This window comes from Aptenodytes forsteri, unplaced genomic scaffold (genome assembly GCF_000699145.1).
Source record: "Aptenodytes forsteri isolate BGI_AS27 unplaced genomic scaffold, ASM69914v1 Scaffold176, whole genome shotgun sequence".
Taxonomy (NCBI): Eukaryota; Metazoa; Chordata; class Aves; order Sphenisciformes; family Spheniscidae; genus Aptenodytes; species Aptenodytes forsteri.
The window spans coordinates 1215168-1239307 of NW_008794853.1; positions in this window are offsets into that span (position 1 = coordinate 1215168).

Consider the following 24140-nt stretch of genomic DNA (forward strand, 5'->3'; position numbering starts at 1 on the left):
GGCCGCCGCCGCCTTCGCTCGCTGCTAATTGCTCCTAAAGCGTTCTTCTCGGAGCGCCGGCCACCAGCATGGCTTGGAGACTCATGCTTTACTAATTTCCCTGTCTTCCAGGCTGAACCAATCCCCTCTAGGGAGGCTTCCCTCTCCTCCCCCCCCCCCCCCCGCCGACTCTTCCTCTCCTTTCAGCTTGTTTTCTAGCAGAGGATTTTATTTTATTTTTTTGGCAGTGAAGTGCTGAGAAAGCCACCTGGACCTTGTTGCCTGCTAGATCTCCCCCTCCCCCCGCTGGAGGAGGGGTTGGGTGGAGAGGTTGGAAAGAAGTATATACTACAGGCAGACCCTGGAAAAGCAGATTATATGCTGGTCAGAGAGGGTAAAAAGGGAAGAGACATAATTAGCTCCTTTTCCTTCTTCTTTGCCAGCTTCCACGGAGGTCTTTCTCCCTCCTTTAATGAATCACTGATTTCTCGCTTCCGTTGCTGAAATAAAAAGTTCACACTTTAGCCTGCTCTTCCTTTTAAGCCTCTCAAGATTTATTGTGTCTCTTTCCCCACCCTCGCCCTCCTTGTCTCACAAGAAATCAGGGCCCTAAATGACCATTTTCTAATTGCTAACATGACTCATTTACTGAATCACGCATCTGACTTCAAAGCAAAAGGGGCTTTATTGGGATTGCAAAGGCTTCCCCATAAAATTCGTCTGAATATTTTGCTTTTTTTTTAACTAATGCAGTTTCCTTTGCCAGAAAGAAACACATTTTCCATTTTCAAGACTATTTTAGAGCGATTTTTCAAGCTATTATTTTCCTAGAGGGGCATATGTTGTTGGTTTTTCCTTTGATCCCATTTCCCCTATTGGATTTATCATTTCACATACTGAATATTATGACAGATTCATATTTCTAGTCCATCACTGAACTATCAACTTTCCCAGTAATTAACAGGTATCTTCCATATGATGTACTATCTTTTAACACCAGGGTAAGGGATCAAGGACTAACAGGATGTGGGCAGCATGCAAGACATTAAATTTTGGTTCAGTATTTAGTATTGTAAAATAACTGTTTTGGAATGCGAGTAGGTGCAACATTCGCTAAGTGAATGGAGTAGCAGAGAAGTGAAGCGGTACAGAAACACAGTGAGTAGCTCACAGATATATGTAAACCCAGAACTTTTTTGAAATAGAGGCAGTATAATAATGCAGATCAGTGAAATGCAATGGAAAACTGCCTATGCAGCTACATTTGGCACTTGGAGTAGATCTTAATTTAAACAACAGAAAATGCAGAAAAGAACAAATAGTTCTAAAATTAGTCTGATTCATTAGATTAGGATAGTTAATTAATTAGACTGATTCATTAGATTAGGATGTTAAATATATTGTTAACTTCACAACAGAAATTAGAAATTATTTTCTCCAATTATGGTGTTTATTCTGGAGAGAGTCGGCTCCTAAATTTATGTGTTCAGCTTCTGGGGGTGACATTTAAACAGCCTTAAAAATGAAACCATTTAATGTTAGAATCAATATGTTTTATGATGTTGTTTATGGTACTTCAGAGTATTTATTCTGCTTGTATTTGCACTGAGTGCAAAGCATTTCAGATTTTTTTTTGTGAATCTGATTTAGGCTTTCCTTTTGTGGCAACTAATAAAAAAAAAGAAATAAAACCAAAATGAAAAGCAAAAGCCTACGTTTCGGTGAATGCCTGACAACTTACATGTGTGTCTACAAAGCTGATGTCAATGTTTGCTTGTTGTCTAGGTCATGAAGTGTACAACACGTTATTTCTAAAATTGAAGTTCTTTTGATTCCAGCAGCTTAAATCATAAATAATTACTATAATGTCTTAAAATTATACATTCGAATTATACATTTTTTCTCCTTTTCCTGTCAAATGCTGGAAAATACAATGAATTGGCCTTTTAGGATCTCTGGTGGCAGGAGAAAATAGTAGTTTGAGGGTCAAACATATATTTAACCCCTACTCATTAAAAAAATAGGTATTGTCTTGAATTTACTCAAGAATAGTTCTGCTTAGACCTGTTTCTAGCTTGTGATTGGCTGTATGCTGGTTGTAAGATCTTGTGATTAAGAACAAAAGCCACATATCCGGAATTTCATATTAAATCTGCTTCTGGCAGGTGCAATATTCAGTGCAGTACTTAAAACTACTACAACGCATAGAATCCTTTTCTATCCCATGTGATGACAGGGAGGGCATTTACAAAACAGTCCAAATGAAAAGCTGACATAGCTTTTTAGATTATATCTCATTCTTTTTTCTACTTTCTGTATAGCCTTTCTTTTATAGCACAGTTGAATCCCTAAATACCCCAGTACTTTGTATTGTCAGGTCACCTCTTAGGTTAGCCTGAGAAAGCCTGAGAAAAGTTCCACAGGAAAGATGCACTATTTAACGGAATTCAATCTGTCCCAATAGATTTGAATCACTAACATAAATGTATGAATGTAGATTATATCTCTGTAATGAGGCCTGAATCATTCTCAGTTACTTCAAAGGACTGAAATTCAACCTTGCTTTTTAGCAGCAACAATCAGACCTTAATGGGTTCCTTTATTAATTGTTCCGTTGCTAAGCTTGAAAAGCAGCTACCTTCAGTACAGGTCTCAGACTAGGTACCTACTGCTTCTAAAACAGTGTTTCTGTTTTGCCTTTTACCGCTCTAAGATTCTGTGAAAAGTTTCCTGCACTGCAGTTTTAGAAATGCTGGATTACATTGACCCATCCAGAATGAAATACAGAAAAAACTTTCTAAAAAATGTGCAAAAAGTAGAAAATATATTTTAAGAACTTTCTTTTCGGGCTGTTTTCTTTCCAAAGAATGTTCAGGGAAATGAACTGCACAGGTGAATTTTAATGAAAAATTGTCTAAACAAAATATTTTTTTGATATTTGTAGCAATAGCTGATGTCATGTTTTTGTCTTTTGATCAGCAAGGAGGGATGTTTTGAGTTTGTTTTGTTTTGTTTTGTTTTTTTTCCTTGTTAAGTAGATGACTTGAATCAGAGAAGGAGTATTTTAAGGTAGTTGGAATAGATTTTGCCTTGTATGATTTCCCTTAGGCAAGGCGTTTTCTTTTCTGATGTTGTAAATAAGTTCTGTCTATGCCTTTGGATGTTAATATAATCAACTCACTCTCAGATATCACCAGCCCCTCAGTTTGGATTGCTAGATAGCAATCATGAACATTTGCTGCTTAGAGTATGATGAGAGATGCACATGCATATTCTGTTCATGGGACTCAATTCTGTTCTTACTCAAGGTGTTGGGAAATTTGCCAGTGATTTCATTGAGAGAGATTTGGGCCAGGAACATCACTGCCAGAGAGACAGCTCTGCCAGAAATGAGGCGAGGAATGCCAAATGCTAGTGACGGCTCAGATGCCTCTGTCTATATGTCAGCTCCGAACTGCAGAACTTGCCAGTGTTGTAAAACACTAATCTTGGTTATAAAGAAAAGGCAGTGGCGCGTAGTGTCCACAATCACCAACCAGCAATGAGACAAGCTGTTTGATTTAAGATGCAGTGCTAGTTGCTGAAATCTTTACACTGTGGAGTTCATGACCACCAACAACAGGGACTGAAGGCCATTGCATTTTATCTGAATAAGGTATGTCTTAAAGCTTGAGAAAAAAATCATTACTGCAGTTGTTTTCTTCTGAGAAATCTGCAAAATCTCTATCATTGTATTTATCTCTATTTTTCACCATTTCATGTACCTCCATGTCATCTAAAAAGTGTCAAAATACTAATATTATTCTAATTGTATGTATAGATTGAGGTATAAGATAAGCCCTTAAGTTGTCAAAGATCAAGACTGAAGGTGGTGTAACTCATCTGTGTGTATGAAGCTGGAACAAGACATATAAAATCAGAATACTGTTTTGGCTGCCTGTAGTGGGATTTGGTTGTGTGTGGCGCATACTTCTTGGCTCCTCTGTATATACTCCTTTCCAACTAAGTATCCAAAACTAGAGAAGAACTTGAGCAGAGTTTAGCAGAGGTTAATAAAATGCTTGTTTCAGCATTTCTTTTTTATTTCAAAACTACTTGCATTTCTAGGTCAGACATAACAACTGACATGCGCAAAATGAGCATGAGATAACTGAAATGTAGTTCAGCCAGAGCTGGTTCCACCCAGCTTACAGAGTCACTAGTGAGAATGGCCAAGTGCCCTGCCCAGGCTGAGGCTAGTCCTCAGGAGGAGTAAGATGGTACTCACTCTGTGAGATCTGTTGGAAGAATGAAAGGTTGGCTGGGCTAGCACTGCCACTGGTTCTAAGTAATGATTAGCTGGAATATACCCTGGTTTATGTTTTTCTTTTAAGAAACAGAATCAAAATATGGCAGCTCTTAGGACTGCACAGGTCATCTTCTTGTGAACATACATGTAAATTGTGGGACCAGACAGGATTTACCCCATTACTTAAATTAGTAGTATGTGTTTCTCTCTCATGGATGTATTGGCAAAACTTTGTCTGAATGCTGTGCTTCAAGCAGACAATTAAGGAAATTGTTTATTCTTCTTAAAATGCTAATTATGGCTAATTTCTTTTAATATGTTTTTTATTCTTCTTAAAATGCTAATTATGGCTATTCTCTTAGAATATGTTTATAGTTGTGCTATGTCTGACAAAGAAATTACAAAGAGATGTATGACATTTGAAAATATCTGTATGATTTTTGTTTGGTAAATACAGCTATTAAAAAAGAAGAAATAAGTAAAAAAATGTATTCTATGGAGGTCAGCTAGAGGAGACTATAGACCCCCAGACACTGAGCTGCAGTGCCATAAATAGCTATGTGCGTGGGTTGGACACTGACCGTGTTTAGTAATGGTCTGCTGGCAGCCAGTTTTGCATACTCTGCGGCACAAACATAATTAAAAAGGCAATATTTTCAAGGAGTTACTTTAATCTTAGAGGATTTGTTTTTCTTTCTCATTTCATACAGAACTACCATGAATGCAGGCCACTTAAATACTCCTATAAATATGAGTTTTTGAGAACAAAACTCTCAGAAACTGCCAGGAAGAGGCAAATGTCAGTCAGGTCTTTGGAGATTCTTTCTTTTTTTTCCCCACTCAATCTCATCTAAGCCTACATTTTCCATGGGGAAGCCTACCAGGACTCTGAGGAAATACTTTGTGCATTCTGATATACCCTCCCTCCACATAAACCTATACACCTGTGAGTTTTCCTTGTAATAGATAATGCTGATGGTAGTGATTTTTTTTTTCCCTCCTCATACTGGTTATTCTAACTGTTTATACAACTTCTTCTGAAGATACACTATAAACATTTTCACTAATCATTCCCAGGTTCCAAACCTTCAGCTGAAACAAGGTGTTGGCTTATTGGTGACATTGAAGATCCTGTTCCCTGGAGGAAACTTTCCAGAAATAAAGATAATTTGGTACTTAAATGTCATCTTTGTATCTTTGAAGTGTATCTATTAATTCACTGGAAAAGGTCTTTGAGTGGCATGTAACTGAGACAAAACCAAAAAAGTTATACAAGCTTTTTTATGAACAGGGGTGTGTACCCTGAAAGGTGCTAACTATCCAGTACTCTTCCTGGCTCCAACCAAGATCCCTTTTAGAAAGGCAGCAAAGCCAAACCAAAACTCCGCAGTTCTGCTAGGCTCCGCCCTTCTTGAGTGCTACTGGAAGGGAGAGAAGAAGTCACTTCTAGGCGTTGCCTGTGGCGCTACTTGAAACAGAGCTGACAGCTAGGAACATCAGCCCAACAGCTGAACATGCTTGCCTCACCACAGGCAATGAGGGTAGCCAGCTGGGCTCCCTCCGAGCTAGTTAATAGCTCACACATTGCAGGGGGAGCTCACACACTGCCTCTTCTTTGTCAGTTAATTCGTAGCAGTCACTGGAATTACTTCTGTGAGTAAGCACCTCTCCGCGTGAGGAAGGGTGATGGATGCCAGCCCTTTGCTAGCTGAGAAGTGTGGGGCAGGGCTGGGAAGCAAGGGACAGCTCCCCATGCCTCCCGTGCCAAGGCTGCTGCAAGCCAGGCTGGGCACCTGTCAGCCTTCTTAAGTATGGCATCATCTGGGACATATGTAGGACGGTGTCTTGTATAGGGTACATTCCACCCATGTTTCCACAGAAGTGCTGTGCAAGGTTGCACACCACCTTTCCTAAGACCATACCTTTTCACATACATGTAACAAACATGTCTCATCGAAGATACCATGAAGACAAAAACCAAATGTGGAGTCAGCTCAAATATACGGGATTTTTTCTGAAGCACTTCATAGCTTAGGGCATACTAGTACCCTTAATGTTATTAGTAAGAACACTATGACTCAGATATAATTGCCCAGATAGATACACCCTTCTTATTATTTGGTCCTGGATTTTCGGAAAGCACAGGCTCTACTGCTGTGCTAGGCTCTATATCAAAGAACGAGTCTCTCAAAGTCAACTTATTGCTGAGTTGTGATCTTTTAAAAGATGATTTTCTTCTGTTATAGGGTACTCTCCAGCTGCTGATTATGGTTTTGGAAATGCAGCTTAATTAGTTCTATATTTATTAGCAGATTGTTTAGATTTTTATTAAGATCAAAACACAGAGACAAAGGATAACAATATGGTATCTTCTTTCTAGCATTATTTGAAATGTTTACAGCATGTTAAAGATTTAAGCAACTCTCTGAAGAGCAGTCATCCATTCTGTGAGGCTTAAAGAGATTATTTTTCTTTACAGCATATGGGTAACAACTGGCCACACAAATCCAAATTGTTGCAGATTTTAACCATGTTGCCAGTTACTGATGATAATGATTAGCTCCTAAATGCCAGATTCAGTAAACTTGACATCACGTTTCATGTATCCTACATGCAGTTAAAAGCAAGGAACTTGGAAAATGACACACGTTGTTTTTTGCATGTCAATAATTGGTAAAATACCTTCCTTGGATATTTCTAAATACTAAAAAAACTGCTGCAGTTTTTTTTCAGTGCAGCTCAGGGATATGTACCCCTAAACCAGGCTGGAATTTGCCAAATCAAGAGACATTACTGATCATAACAAGCAGTAGAAGCCTGTGTATGGTGTAGGCTCATTCTAGGCAGTTTTCAAAAGCATACAAGAGCTTCCTGCACCCAAAGAATGGAGGGAGGAAGCCGAAGAAGGAGGGACACCTCCATTTCTTTCTCTTCTACTCTGCTTGTGATGCTGCCTTGCCTCTGGTATTCCTTCCAGCCCTGAATCACCAAGTTATCCTATTCACATGATTACTGGGAAAAGAATATCATCTTGGGCCCTTTTTGGGTATCTGAATGGTAGAAATATAAACAACAAAGAGCAAGTTACTTGGTTGTGGCAAATGTTGACTGTTGTCTGTGGAAAAGCACTACTTAATACAAAATGCTGCCTAAGCAGAGAAGAGCATATGGAAGGACTAATAGATAGGCCAACCTACAATATCCACAGATGATGCAGGGGTAAAAATATTTGCTTAATTTCTGAGGCATTCAACACTAGTGCTTTTAATGTCTTCTGAACTTCTGTGAGTCTGTTGTACAAACGTTTTAACAAAACAGTGGTGACCCTTGCTTCAGCCTGGCCCAGGTCAGCTTCGCTTGTTGGTGCTTGTGGCAGGCATACACCAAAAGGCAGAAAACTCTTCAATTAATTAACAATTCTATTATTTATTTAGTTAGTTAGTTAGCTAGTTAGTAAAGGTAAATGCTGCCTACAAAAACCTCTAGGCATGAGAGACAGCTAGTTAGATTCATGGTTACTGAATGGTGATTAATCAAAAAAAATTTAAAAACCATTTACAAATAATGTATTAACTCAGACCATACAATGTAATTACCAGTTTTTCTGGTCCTGATTCCCTATGGACATGCATTCAAATTTGTCAACAAATCACATCATCAGATAAGCCACCACAAGTCAGATCTCTGAGAAGAGGGGGTGGTGAGGGAAATAAAGCTCTTTTTTCTCTACAGTTTTCAGTAAAAGGTGCTCCTGCAGAAGTCTAAGACTGGGAGCTTACGCACAGCTCCACTGGACAAGTTGCTCCCTGGTGGCCTTCAGAAGAAATAACCTTCCATTCTCTTGCAATTGCTTTGTATCCTCAAATGGGAGCTAGGGAGAAGCCACACATCCCCCAAAATGGAAACTTGTTCTTGAAGATCTGTTCAGAAATGCACAGTATTGTGGACCCTGAAAACAGCCTATCCTGTTCCCCAGATGGAGCATCTGCAGAGAAGTGATGACTGGGATGTCATCTCCCCAGCTTTTTGACTGATGGCTGACACATGTAGATCTCCTTTCTGAACACTGAATAGAACTGGGAGTAGGGAGCGGCCTGGCACCAAGAATGATTATGTCCAGCCTGGATTTCTGACAAAAGCAAATCAATCAACATCAGCTAATGTGTAAAAACTATTGTCCTCTACAACAGGAGCAAATGTGCAAGTAATATCTATGAAGAGATGATTACTGAGGTTAATGTTAGGGGAATAAACGCAAGTCAACTCATCAAATCATGACATAGAAAACACTATCCATAAATAAGACCCTCTAATCTATTAGCAATCTTCAAGCAAAACTGTGCTTGGCCCTACAGAACTTTGAGCCCTTTGCCAGTCATCTAGACAATTTCTTATGCCTGTGCTTAAGCATCTGCATATTCCAATAAATTTCAATATGACAGCACACATATTCAAAGCTATGTGTATGTTTAAGTACTTTTAGGGCAGGTTTATTCAGCTTTTCCTACTCAGACTTTCAGCTGGTTTATAAAAAGTTCCTCAGGTGTGGAATTCTTCTCGTAGAAATCTGTGTGAGTGAGAAATCTATCAGGAGTGAGATTATCAAGATTTTTAAGGGATTAAAAACTACTCAAAATGTGAGAATAAAAAACTACTTTTGCATCGCACTTTTTCAAGTCTGAAAGATACTAACATTTTCATAACTGGGAAGAATGGTACCAAAGTAGCCATTATGTATCCTCTCAGGAGAAGGTCATTATTATGGACACAATGTTCGGTGCTTTTGATGAGCATTACAAGGAACCAGTAGGTTGTATGAATTTTTTTCATGGGAAGTTGCAAAAGTAAGTTAGAAAGAAATTTGTTGGGTTGTTCTAGGTGGACCTGACCTGGTGCAGGGATCAGTTTAGATGGTTGCTGGATTCTTTTCCTATCATTTTCGTGATTTTGAAGAAACAAATAGATCTTGATCAAAAGCTTAACACAATGCTTGCATTACTAAGTGACATCTCCTGAGAAACTACAGCATAAGCAAGAACAGAGCAAGCTTTCTCATCCTTTCACAATAATTTATTTTCCTTTTCTTTTTATGAGGATCCTCTCTCTCTAAAACTCTAATTCTGCAGAACTTAGAGAATAAACAGGACTCAAATTTCAGTTGATTCTGGGCAGCTGACTTCAACAGATTCTATGTGGTTTTCCTGTGCTGACCAAACTGCAGAAAATACATCAGGGCATGGCAATTCTAGAAATTCCCTGGAAATTCCCAGTTTAGACTAAGGAAGACAGTAATTAATGCTCATTCAGTGTATGCTGATTTTTTTCATTCTTCCTATATTTTTCTAGCGTAGTATATTTGTGTCATGTGTGCACATCCACTGGGAGTTTGATTTAGCAGTTTGTTTTACACAGTGCACTGAATACCTGTCAGACAGTATGACTATTTGATCACATCTGAGTGAAAAAATCAATAGCATAGCAGCAAAAGGCTTCTACTTTTATTTCTAATCCTTGGGGTTTTTAAGCTATGTTATGCATTCATATAGAGGGTTTGGTCTCTGGTAAAAAAAAAAAGAAAAAAAAAGAAAAGAAAGTTAACAATCCATTAAATTCTGGGATACAAATTTCCCCTAGATTAAAAATGACATTTGCTCTAAGTACTGGGGTTTTTTTCCATAATAATTGCTGGGTGATTTTGATTTAGAAAGACAAGTGAACAACATTTAAAGTCTGCAAGACTCACTATTGCATTACTGTAACATATGAATAACTTTGCTTGTTAAGTGAACATTTGTAACCAATTAGTCTGAAGAATGCATCCTTACAGCTGTGAAAAAGAGGATCTCTTCAGCTACCCTTGTTCTGCTGTCTTGGACATTGGTCTGCTATAGTAGCGGTAAGTAGGAGCTATGTGCGCATGTGCTTGGTGCACCAAGGTATTTAGCTGGGGATGGTGGTAGCAGAGAATAGGTAGAAAGGAATAGAAAGGAATCTTTTGCTGGTGATACTATCAGCCTTCATGGAAAGGGGGAAAAAAAGGTACAAGAGGCTATCTATCTGACTCAGAAGGGTTTCTTCTGTCATGATGCTGCTTATTTGTCACTCTTACTCAAGTCTACGTTAACAATCCAGGTCCTGTAAATGGTCCTAGACCAATTCTGCAGCCTATTTACTTGTAGAGCTCCTGCCAGTTTTAAATTGTGTCAAAAATTTAACCATGTTGTGTCAAAAATTTAACTGTGTAAATATTCCATCAGTTTGAAGTAGTCTTGTCTTTGTCATTTATTGAGACATATTTTGTGGTATTTTCTGTACAGATAAAAGATATGAAAAGCAGGGAACTATGCTAAGAATCATATCCTCAGATAGTCAGCATTCAAACAAATAATTCAATAATAAAACCTCAGGAAGTTGTGATTTATACTGTCACAAATCCTGACCTAATCAACCTCTTCAGAAATGTGTGTGCATACACACACCCTTACTCCCCACCCCTTCCACTGACAGCTTTTTGCAATATTCTTGAAATTAGCTGTAATAAATATGTCAGCGGGTTAAGGTCCTAAGGACCTGAACTAGACATGGACAGTGTTTGACTCATATCAGATTAGTTACTGATTATGCTTTTATGTGACTGTCAGAATGTCATTTCTTACTGGTAAGTACAAGAGTTCTAAAACATTCTTCCTACATATTTTTATGAGAAAATGTATGAGTTACAAAGTTGGAATCTGAACTGAAACACTGTAAGAACTGCCAAAAATTGCTGGGTGTCTGGAGACATCATCATGTCTACAAGTGAGCTCCTGTTTCTTTGCAATATAACTACCATGAGAATCTGTTCATAATAAAGGATTTCGGCACTGTGATGTTCATCACAGTCTCTATCAGATGCTTGGCTCCTCTAGAAGAAGCTACAGCTTGTTGCATCTAGATGGTTGTCTGTATACCTAAGAGAAAACATTATGACTTGGTTAACACTCTGTTGGAGGCCTACGTGCCATTTCTGTACTAGAGGAAGATGCCTTCTTCTCCTTTGAATTTGATTTACCTTTGACACTTCAGGTAAATCTTTGTTCAAATGAAGTAGGAATCAGTATTTTGGAACAGAGGTGAAAGCACAAGTGGTGATAGCTTTTCATCCACAGGTTCTTACTAATGTGATGGGACTTTTCACTTTAGATCCCTCTGCCTGAAGAGGACTTAGGTCTGCATTTCCAGTCCAACAAAATGCTTGAGCCATGTTAGGTGAAATAATCTCTCTTCTTCTTCTTACTCAATTCTAATATAGTTTTTCCGCTTTGCATGCACTCGTGTACAGAAAAACACCAACTGTGGCCTAGGGTTAAAGCTTTCCTCTTAAAATAAAGATCTAGGTTCCAATCATTGCTCTATGGTATGCTTATGCATTTTATGACTGCCTAATGCAAAATAAATAAGCAGCAGTTCAAACAGGCACTGAAATGCAAGCCTCTCTTCTCACAGGTATGATTGTTAACACCCACAGGATTGAATCCCTCATGGAAATAAGCAGATTTATTTTCAGGATTCCAGCAGGACATGTGCTTACACTATGCTATAAGGTATGCACTAGTGTGCAGAGTTGCTTAGTCCTGTCCAGTTTTAGGTGCTTAGGTGCTTGATCTAGAAGTTGATCTGTAGGTGCCAATGCACCTTTGGTGAAGCCTGAGGCCCCTATGAACTTTAAACAATCTCTGAGCAAAGGTTTTCAAAAGTTCAGTTGATTAGATGCATGTCTTCCTTAAATCCCATTTTGGATACTGCAAATGGCCCTGGGTTGACATTTTTTGCCCAAGGGTAGTGCTGTGGAATAAATTATATCCCACATGCCCAAACTATATTTTGCCTTCAAAAAGGATAAGATCACAGTAAAATATGGAAACAGTACAATTTAACTATGAGAGCATTACCAAGAGATCTCAAAATGCTTTTCAGAGGAAATCCACATTACATACTATGAAATTGAGGTACAAGCTATGGAAGCAATTTGCTGAAGGCAACCCAGAAGGCCAGTAGCAGAGTTAAGAGGCAAATCTCCAGAATCTGAGTCTGCTACTCCATCCACGCAGCAAATTCTTTCTTCCCATGTAGTGTCCACTTACTTTGGATGGTAAATAGCTGACAAAATGAGATTTTCCTCATCTGCTTATTAGTTCATTTGCTATTTTTCTTACCTGGTGTAGTTTAAAATTTTAAGAAATGAACCATTGAATTTGCTTCTCTATTTCTCAACTACACCTTGCCTTTCTTTTTAAATTACTACCAGCTTTGTAGCTCTGTAGCTTTGTACATGGGAGGCTTTCTTTAAAATACGGAATAAAATTTACATCCATTATTGATAAAGATTCTATTTTTTTCATAAACACTACAGCCAGGAATAACTATTATGGCTGAGATCCATCCTGTGTTCTAATGTATGCTACAGAAAGCTCCTCTTTCCCATATCTATCTTCCACACAATTCCTGCGGCTGGTACAATAACTTGTGGCTAAAAGTAACTCTCCAGAAGCCTCCAACAGTGGATTCTAGTCAACACTGTGAGGAGGAACAAGCTCTCCATTGGCTTATGGGCTAGAAATTCACAAATCTGTACAAAAACCTTACCCCCAAAAAATCAAAACTGAAACAATGAAAACACGTTCCAGTTATATAAAAGTGAAGTAATTGGTGTCTAAGTTCAGGACATCTATTTTCAGATGAATTTTTGAAATGCCTATATTTTATTTTCTACTCTCACTGTATTTTTGAGATTTTAAACTTTTCCATCAGATAAAAAGAACAAAAAGTCAGCTTAATTAGTATTCATAACTAACAGATGGATTCAGAAACAGATTTTTTCTCACTTTCCTGTTTGTGCCATGGCAAATTAGCTTTTAGATTTGGTGAAAGAAAAATTAGTTTTGTGAATCTTACAGAATGCTGTAGTTTTTCTTAATTGAAGCTAAAGATAGCAGAACTGATTCTGTTGTAATTTTTGTCTTAGAGTATTAAAGCTGTGGAAAATATTAATGTCATATAAAATGAGGGATGACATTTCTACATCACTGGTCTTTTTGTTAGTCAGAATGGAATGGAAGAAGATGTTGCAGTGAATCAGATTTTACAGTGCCAAATTTTTCATATGTCATTTCCTTTAGAAAAATTTACTTGCTTCATTTTCATGGGAAAAAAAAAAGAAAGAAAAGAAATGGACATGTCTAGGCTTATGGGTTGTTCTGGAAGTTTGAGATGTTAGACTTGGTTTTTATTTTCTTTCCATGAAAACCTTCAGAAATTTCTAAATAGTGAAGACAAGACCAAACAGCCAGTTTGTCTTTATTTAAAGTTTCTCATTGATGTAAAATTAAATGTCAGCAAACATTAGAAATAAACCAAATATTTCAAGAAAAAAAGCACCCTGTATTAATTCCTTTCTAATGCTTTTGGCTGCCATATTCTAAATGTCCCAGGTAGGTGCTGCTGTGATAAACTTCATGGTTTAAGTTCACACACTGAAAGAAGCCCTACTCACACAAACAAGGCTGTTTACAATTCCTGAGCCAAAGGTCTGTCACATCAGCTGGAAAAAGGTCTCTGTTACTATCAGTGTTTTCTGGATTAGGCTTACAGTATGTTAAATTGAGGTTGTGTACAAGTCTTTGCAAGAGTAGCAACCAGATTGTGGTATCCCAGCCTATTGTTAGTCGTTGCAGTAATGTAACTGTTGGCGAGTTTTGACATCTTTCTGTGCCAATCTCAAGAATTCAGAGAGTTTCCACTGGCTGGCCTGCCATCCTGTTGGCCAAGGTCCCCTGTAGCTGCAAGAACAGTAGCCACAGAAAAGGTATTGACAGGGAGTCTGAAAGATTTGGAAAGGAATTAATTGTGAAGAATGGCTACTTTTACCCTCCTTCTCTCTTATGGGTAGTTGATGACAGATCAACTTTAGTACTTTAGTAGAGGGGAAGAATCTCTTTCTTGCTTGAAGATTGTCCGAGACATTACAATATGCTAAAAGTTGCATATCCATATAATAAATGATAGGTCTTGTCCCACAGAGGGACCTACATTTCCTGGGTGGATGACACAAGCAATTGTTATTTAAGTACTATATTTTACGTCCATTAAAAAAAAAAATTGACTTAAAATGTTAACAGTCAGATTTATCCTTGAACCAATATCATGGCCAAAGGGTCTACTGTGCACATCTTCAATGCAGGACTGTTTTAAAGAAACCTGAGACCGTGCTAATGGGCAGCACTTTTAGGACAGCACCTATAAATCTTTGGACAGATTCAAGATACCAGAGGTTGGGAAGACCACAGCATATTCTCTTTCTGTCACTATTGGTTCTGTGCTGACAGCCTGAGACACATTTTTTTTTTGCTTCTTTGAAATACTGCCCAACTTTCTTTGCCATACTGGCACAGTTTGGGCCAGAAGAGCCATGCAAGCTTGACTTTTTCATTCTAGGAAGGTCACAGACATAATTTTGCAACTTTGGCTGTGACATTGGTGTCATTGTTGCCCAGGAGAGTCCCTTAAAGCACCTGTTGTAATTGATGGATATATGTTTTCTTTTATACATGCCTGTAGATAACAAGCAGAATTGTTCTAGCTTCTGAAGCCTGTTACTGATTTAAATATACTAAATCAATCTCTTTATTAAGTTTGTTTATAACAATATACCTTAAGTCACAAAGTATTCAATAAAAGTGGATTCATCTAGAAAGGATTGGCTATATCAGTTTTACTAAGAATACCCCTTTAACTGAATGGCTGCTGTTCACTGTACAGGCACAGATTTCCTTTCTAGTTTCTTTTACTTTAAAATCCAACTTTAACATAAAGGGGCAATTTGCCTTGTTGTAGCCCAAGTGGGATTTCCTACTTAAAGCATCCAAACAAACAAATAACTAGACAGTACCAACACAAAAGCCAGTTGAAAATCATCACATTCATGAAGCTTACTGAGTGACTATAAGTCTTTTTTGATCTTTCAGCATGGACCTCTGAACCCAACAAAATAAACAACCCAGATTATGTCCTAATTGCTCCTAGTGGGCAGAGCTGCAACACCTGGGTGTGTGGTTTCCCTTTATAAATTAAAAGGTCAAGCTAGCCCCTCCTCTCTTTAGGAAAACATCCTGTGCCTATGCTCTCAGCGGCCTTAGGTGGCTAATCAGTTTTGTGCCAGTGGGTTAGTTGTGTGTGTGGGTGTCTAGTTTGAATGTATTCCTCCCCCTCCCATCCTCACCCACCCCCCCGGTATTTTATTCTCTGCTGCTGGTTTGCTTTGGAAACATTCTTACTATTTAAGCATTAAAGGGATGATGCTTAACAAATGGGAGCACTTGCATATCAAGCCCTGAGCTCTGCAGGAATATGATGAGTCTTCTGAATAAACTGATGTGATCCACATAAATAGCGTATATAAGGTACCTTGCCTCCCTAGGTCTATAAGCAGAGGCTTACCCAGTGGGGATGAATTCCCAATCACACCAGCCTGCCATAACAGAAATAAAATAAGAAGTGAAAATAAAAGTTTCTTAATTAGAACACAGCAAAAAGGTAAGATACTAACTTGCATTTAAACACAAAGTTGAAAAGGGTGTGAGAAGAAAACATTCTCTGGGTTACGACCTCATAGCATCTCCTTTCTAGCAAGCCTGAAATAAGCAACTGAGGGCAGAAGGGAGTTCTGTAAAACGTCTGCCATGTCTCTATTCCCACATTTTCTTTAGAGTCTATTTCAAACCTTTCTGTTGGTAGGTCTAAAGTTAGGGTGATTGTACTGGAAAACACACAGCATGCTGCCACCATTTGTATATTTTTTTTACAAAGGTAAAAACATTTTATCAGACTATAGTGTTGACAGTTTGCTTTTCCACTTCTCTATGTAAAACCTGCTGGTCTTTTTGAAAGTACTGCAGACGTTATATTTTAAAAATAATTCTTCTTACAAAGTAGCATTTCTCTCTAGGAAAAAGTGTGTTTTGGAAAAATAAGCAATCAAACAGTCCGAGTCCTGACATGGAAAATGAGAATATCATAGATATGTATTTATTGTTTGTATCTAACGCAGCTGAACGCTGTGCTATAGTTGAAGCTCAGAAAACCTTATGTAATACCAGTTGAAGTAAATTAGGTAATAATAAAGTGAGGCTTTTGACTGACAAAAGGCACTTGTTCCTTGCAAGAAAATCACCTAAGTAAATATCTGGATATAACACTTTTACTGGGGCTGCTAACAGAACAATGATTTTGAGATAGTTATGGGTGACTTTACAGTGGCTGCCGAACAGTTACATTGGCATAACTTAGTTTATTTTTAATATGTAAGCCAGATGCAGAATGTTATATTAAACTATCTCTTGATTGGTTTGTTTTGTATGTGTTTCTGTGGAAACAGCTTGCTGGTGTTGTGTCATAGACTGGACACATTGGTTATCTGAGCTGGGTGACTGGGCATCTGGAGTCAGTGGGGTGAGTTTTGCTCCAGAGGTATTTGTTTAAATCTTTGCACTCTATTTTTGTTTCTATACCAAGAAAACTTAGCTGGGGTGGGGGAAGAATTTTGCTTCATGAACAGCATAATCTACGGTATTGCAAGCTGTATCTTAAATTTACAGTTCTAGATCAATAAAACTTTTCTCAGGGAACGTCCACACAAAAATGCACAGGAACAGGGGAAAACAGTGGCAGATGAAATCTGTTTGAAAATCACCAAGGCATTAACAATCTTTCACAATGTAACAGTTCTTCAGGGGCTTTCAACTGAAAGATTCATAATGTAATTATCATCACTGTGATATAATTAATTCCTCTGTTTTATGCAATTTAGAAATGATTCTTAGCTATGGGGCAAAGGTGTGTGTCTATATCTGTATCTGTACGCTGTGTCATGCCAAGGGGTTGCTGTGGCTGAGCTTGTAATAATAACTCATGTCACTTCTCTTTCTCTGAGCTCCTTATGCTAGTGTCTTCCCATCCTTGTTTGCACCCACGTTCTTTCTAAAGGCTTGCTCCTAACAATGACTATAATTAATGACTGTGTTTCAAGGCTTCCCAGTACATCCTGTCATTTCAGAGCCTGTCTTCTATACTGTAGGCTCTGAGAGGCAGTATTTGTTTTCATGTTTTGTCTTATGCAATGCCAAGCAATTCATTCTGTTCAACAGACAATAAAAGTGGGTGAAATTCTGCGCACTGTTATACTTCTGCAAATCTTAAGCCTTTTAACTCCATATAGAGAGGAGCGAATGAATACATTTCATATTCATTGTTACATGCCAATATATACCTGTGCAAAGCAGAAGTCTATTCGATTTCAGAGTGGGGAATTAATTTATTAAGCCATGCAAAGCAGATATTTCTCTTTACTGGCATAAGCAAATATTTTCTTTGGTCATCTAAAGCATTCTACATATTTTATATTGCTTAAGGAAGAAAACCTCTTGCTGTTCCTTCTTCCCATCTTTATCACAGCTTCACACTATCCATGTATTATAATCCAACGTTGCATAAGTAAATGCAGCCCTCTTCTCCCCAGTCTCAGTTCAGCTCTTTCAAAGGCTAAAGAGTTTTCTCTGACACTTTTATTGTCCAGATGGTTTGTGACGTGTACACATGTCATATTTGGTAATACACTGATTATCAAAACATGTCCTGTTGCTCACTTGAGGGTTACGACTTGATGCATAGATCTATTACAAAGATTGATAGTCTTAATAAATGCTAACCTACCAATTCTGTAAGTGCACAGAGATTTTGTTGTTGTTGGGGTTTTTTTTAAAGATGCTAGATGGCACTGCTAGTCCAGGCTTTATTTTGAACAGCTGGGTTTCATAAAGCTAATTCTGCAAGTTACGAAAAGGGCATGTAAGGTATTACTTAAACTTGACAGCTAATGCATTCTGAGAAATATACGCCATGATGCATACAATAATGTTTCCACCGTAAGAGTATTCAGGTTTAGGTTGATAAACTCTAGTTAACTGCACTCAAAATCGTTCTACAAATATCTTTGTGTTTACATTTTTTCCTCCATGTTTCTTCTTCACATGCCATCTCATTTCATAGTTGTTGAGTTATCATAGCATGGAACTTGTTACATTTTTAATTTTTTTATGCAAAATGTTGGTCATGGTATTTTAAATGTTTTTTTGAATTTAAGACTTAGAGATCCAACAATGGAAAAAAAAACATTTTTTTTTTACTGGAATAATTTATTTCATAAACATTATGCCACCCATGTTGAAAGTCATAAAATAATTATTTTGCAGTTCTGCAGAATATTTAAATATCTCTGTAACCATAGTGTTTCTGTATTCACTTTAACTTCTATTTAATCTATGGTTTACCTTTCTTTTATAGAAGTTAGGGATTCGATGCCATTATCTGCCAACAGGTGAGGGTTTCATTTTAGAAAAATACATTTTACACCTAAAAAATGAGGGGAGGGAACAAAAAAAGCAATCTTAGCAGTAAAAGACTCCAGTAACATGCAAAGTCGCTCCTGCTGCATGAAGATTTGTGACTCAAAAAAGTTTATACAATGTTATTGACTATTCATTCTCTGTTTGGTTAGTATCAAATTCCTTTCTTTTGTTTATTGTGCAGTAAGCTTACAAAGAAACTGCAAATTCTCAGCCTTTTGGGCAGACAGTTGGATACCGTGTCTAAGCGTTCAGAGCAACCAAACGGAACCTGCACTGTTCTGACCACTGGCTGGGTCACTGGCTGGGGCGTAAAGACTCACCTGAGTAACTCGAGAAATCCCTTCAACCTCCCCTTTTGATTTGCCTTTCACAGGCCAGTACTTTTTATTTCTTCTCATCTGTCTGCTATCATGTTAACAAGCAAAGGAGAATCTCGGCAGTTCATTGACAGCATAATAAAATGGGATTTAGATTTCAGTATTTGAAGAATGGCTTGCTTTTAGGGTTTTAAGCTTTCGTCTCGTACTTGTATTGCCCCAGTGATCAAAAAAGCCCCAAATCCCACAATGTACGTCATTGGCCCTATGAATTGTTCACCTAAGCTGTCCAGTCATAACGGGCAGAACATACAGTGTATAAAGAACTTCATGCAAAATTTTGCATATTTCTCTGTAATACTGTAATATTAAACGATGAATATTTTCTAGGGCTTTTCTCAGGTAATTACTTCCATCTAAATAAAGCTGAAGATGCAAAGTCTAATTCAACACAGTTGAATAGAGAATAGCCCAAATTCATTCCAGACGTGAATTAAGTGAACTGATGAGGTGAATTTGGCCTTGTGTATCTGCATAGGAAAACTCATACTTCCTTTTGGAAACCCAATGCAAATGTAACCTAAGATTATTGCTTTGAAAATCTGTGCTAAGTGATGCTCTCAGGTGAATATCGTGCTAAATACTTCATGACTGTTGAGAGATGGTGCTTGACAATGTTATGTTTAGTTCCTAGATGAAAATAAGGACTGCTTTGTAAAACCAAGGCAGGAGTGAGAATTGGTGGAAGGTTATTTATTGTTGATGGAACAACTATAGTGCAATGCAGTACTGAAACATTTGCAAGTTAATATACTCTAAAATACTGCAAAACTTTTTATTTTTATAAGGCTGCATTATTGCTTTCAAATGATGCTTCTTAATATATTTAAGTTAATTCTAATATATTTTATCTGAGCAAAAGAGTAATGAGAGTGGTATAGATCTGAATGCCAAACTTTATGGCATCTATGGAAAAACTCCATCTATATATAAAACTTCAGGTTTTACTCAAAACTGCAGTTTGCCAAGTATGCTGGCAACAAATACGGTGGTGTCTACTAGGATAAACAGTTATGTGTGTTAGTTTGTCAGCTGTTCCTAATTCTGCATAGATTAGATGCTGTGAACTGGAGAGGTGTGCATTATTTATCAATAATGTATGTGTGGATTAGTTGCATGTGGGAGAAAGCTGAGTAAATAAAACCACTCTAACGTACTCTATCTATTATTAATCACTGCCACAGAATAACTCTTAAAATATCCCAGTACACAATAGGCATCAGTAACAATTTTAAAGACTCGTGACCTATTCTGTACTAAGTTTTTGAGATCCTTGTTTAAATCATGGTGATACTATGTCTAAAAATACTCTGATGTAGAAATTTTGCATATTCTAATTTTAATGCATGTCAGCAAGGGAGAATTTCAAATTAGGGCCTCCATTCTTCAGAAACTTCCATAACATTAAGGCATTTGCTGAGAATTTCATTGGCTTCCCATATAGATACAGGGTCTAGCCAGGAAGCTTTCAGTGCAAGGTCAGGACTGAAGTTGGCAGAGGCTGAGCACACCTTAAGGAAGCTGCATTCTTCTTATCAAACTGGTGCCTGGAAAATAACCCAGAATTAATATCAATTTCATACAGAGGAAACCCTCAAGATGGAATCCAAACCAGCCGATTAGAGTCACCCAAGCTAGTCTGAGTGAAATACGGTGAACAAAGGTGGGTTTTGTTCTGCTCTTAGATGTTTTATATATTTTGTTCAGGATTTCAGTGAGGGATCTCAATCTGGAAACCTTGTGGGATGCCAAGTGGGTGGGACACTCAAGCAATGGCCATCTCATGAGAGGTGGGAATGTGGGCTAGTGCTGACAGGTAGGTTTCCTGCAGAAGAGAAAGGATGCATTTGCTTGCTTCTGGAGTCTGTTTAGGAGACTGAGGTTTTGCACACCATGCTGCAAAAAGCCTTGCTACTTCTTGCTGTCTTCTTCCACCTTGATACATTTTTGGTTTTTTGTTTGTTTGTTCAGAGGAACAGCTTCATGAAGAGGGTCTGAAACCATCAGTTCCTTATCTGACATAGTCACCACGACTAGCCAATACCTGGAGGGCTTGGCACATCTGGGGACATGAATTCAAATGTCCTCAGATAGAAAATTATTCTTGCATAATCTGCATGTGTGCTCCAATCTCTTGGTGTAAAAGGGAAGGCAGTTCTTCCAGGCATCTTCTAAATGAAAGGAATTGCTACTGCATTTTATGCAGATCCTGCTTCAGCTGGTGTTCAGTAGATATGCTCAGAGAATAAGTGCTTGATAAGAGAAATAGGAAGAGTGATCCCAAATGCAGAGCTCTTCTTACCTACCTCTAAGTATCAATGTCTGAGGTACTTGTCCTGTTGACGATAGTGAGTGGAACCTATACCATAATTCTTCTGAGCAAATCCTGGGAGAAAGTGAGTTATGTCCCAAACTCCATTAACTACAGCGACTTGATCTCCCTTGAGCATGGAAAGATTCTTGCTGACAATGTCAGAATGGGGCACCAACATTGTAGAGCCCCGCAGTTTGATGGAAGGGTCTTGGCCCCAGAGCGCTGGGTCTACATCTGGTCATGGGTAAGTGGTAAGTTAAGTAGGGAGCAGTATAACACTTAAGAAAGAAGCTGCTTAGTCTCTGCCAAACTAGAAATAGATATTCACAATAATAGAGGCACTGCAAAATTTAGGAAGTTGTTGAAGAAGGATTTTCAGGGCTATTATTTTGGAATTAAGTGCCTAAATTGCTCTTAAACTAATATCAGGCACCTAAAGCCTATTTTTTAAAAACCTGAGCCACTATATAGCTATCCTATTTATTTCAAGATATAAGTCTAATGCTAAAGGCCTGATCTGCCTGCACTGGAGATGGACTTTTGTCATTACCTTCAACAGAAGCAAAATTGGCTTTCATTTGTGTGCACACATAGTAAATCTGAGGTATCAACAAGCCCTTCCTGACACTACAGTACTTTTTAAAAAACTGTTTCATTTTTAACCAAGTTAATTAGTTTCCAAGTGAGTAGGATGCTTTTATACCCTCTTAATATTCTCTTTGCAGTGTGTTGGTTGCCTGGGGTTGAAGTGTTTTTGATTAACTATATGCGATAATGAAAACCATGAGAACAACCTTATGGAGAAGTTCTCTCTTTCTGATGTTACCTATAAAACGGCGGAAGTCTTACAATATTTAACACACAGCTTTTTCTCTCGTCCTGCTCCTTCTCCAACCCCCTCCAAGCCAGAGCTCAAGCTAATTATGGAAGTGTTAGAAATGGTTGTATACCAAGAATTTAGTGTTTTGTAAGGTGTGCCCAAGTGGAGAATTTGACTGTTTTTACTGGGAAGAAGGGACAGCACAGTCTGATAAGGACACAAAGCAACTGCAGTGAGAGCTGCTTTGGTTACTATGATGTCCTACAGTGTGATTGAGTGTGACACTCAGCTGAGCAGATGTATGCTTAGGGCTTGTTAATGAAGCAAGCGGGATGCCCTGCTCCACTTGCACATTTGTTATTTTTTCAGCTAAATGTTGTTGACTGTTGGATCTTTCCTACATCCTGAAGCCTATGAAATGGATTATAACTAGCCTATTGGGACTAAATAAAATGGCCAAATGCTAGGGGTTGAGAAAATAGTACTGACTGTCTACTCTGGATTCTGTGTTCAGGGCCTCATTTTTCGTGTTAATTCCCATTGCTTTTGGATATGGATGAATCTCATGTAAAAACATGCATAGCAGGGTGTAGTCCCTGGTAAAGATCTGAAAGGATCTGATTCTTCTCCCAGTGAAATGGGCAGGAGTTTTGCAATTTCCTTTAATTAGGCAAGGACTGAAATCCTTGAAAGAAGGACATGACCTTAATAGGCAGGCATATTTTGCTGTCTCACATGGATTTAAATTTGTATTAAATAGGTGAATTACAATGGCATTCAAATTCACCTTTACAAATATTTTAAGGCTATTAAGTTTGTATCAGACTGAAAATCTCAGCCTCTTTCTGCATGTTGCTAGCGGGAGGAACTCTGTTGGAGTTGATGGCAGTCTCCCAGTCTGCTCTGTAGCGAGTTCTAAGCTCTTGACAGATATTATTCCAGCTTACTTTGGGGGGGTGGGGCAGGGGGCAAATGTAATGGCCAAAGTTCCTTACAATAACACAGAAAAGCTTGGAGAATTAGATGTCTAAAAATAATTGTGGCTCTGATGTTGAAATATATTATATAGAGTATTAAGCTTGTTGGATACTGTCATATATTGTGTCAAGAGGATACGATGCAATGTGGTTTTGTACCCATGGGAATTTTGCTGCAGACTATCACTGAAGCAGGAACTGGAATCCATATATTACTATTTGGCATATTCTACAGAAAAAGGTTTGGGCATATGTTGTATTTCCTTGTCATTTTAATTTTTTCAGGAGAAGAGCTATGCTCAGAATGGAAAAGAGGAACCAAGTACAATTGAGAATTCATTGATTCTGTTTTATACTAACAAAATGACCTCCAAACTGAAGCCATTTCATATTAAAACAAAACCTGTTGTAGGTTGTAAATTTGAGCATTGCAAACTAAAACTGAACATACTCTAGGCATAAACTGTTTCAAAGTGAAAATAATTCTATAGCAATTGAAACTGGTGTGTATAATCCTGCCAGGGCCATGCTACTAGGGCTTTGTAAAATGCTGCTGTATCGGGTTAAGAACTTCTTATAGCTTGTTGACTTGTTATAGTTAGGGGAACACTTTTGTTGGTATATATTTGTTAATTAATTTCACATCATTTGGCAAATGCACAAACATTTTAGTGCAGGACTTATGTAATAACCCTTTCTGTAGCAAAAATCAAGAAGGTATTAAATAAAGCTGAAACAGCCTTTGTCAGCAACCAGCAGAAGAATAGCAGGTACTAAAACAATTAGATACAACTGGTGCCATCCTTTTTAAAAAAAAGACTTCTCCCTGTCTCATTAAAATCCTTCCTCTGAAAGCACTTAGTTACCTGTTCCTTTACAAATGCTGTACTACAAAGGTGCTAAATTGCAGTGATCAAATTAACTCTCCATACATTCAGATTAGT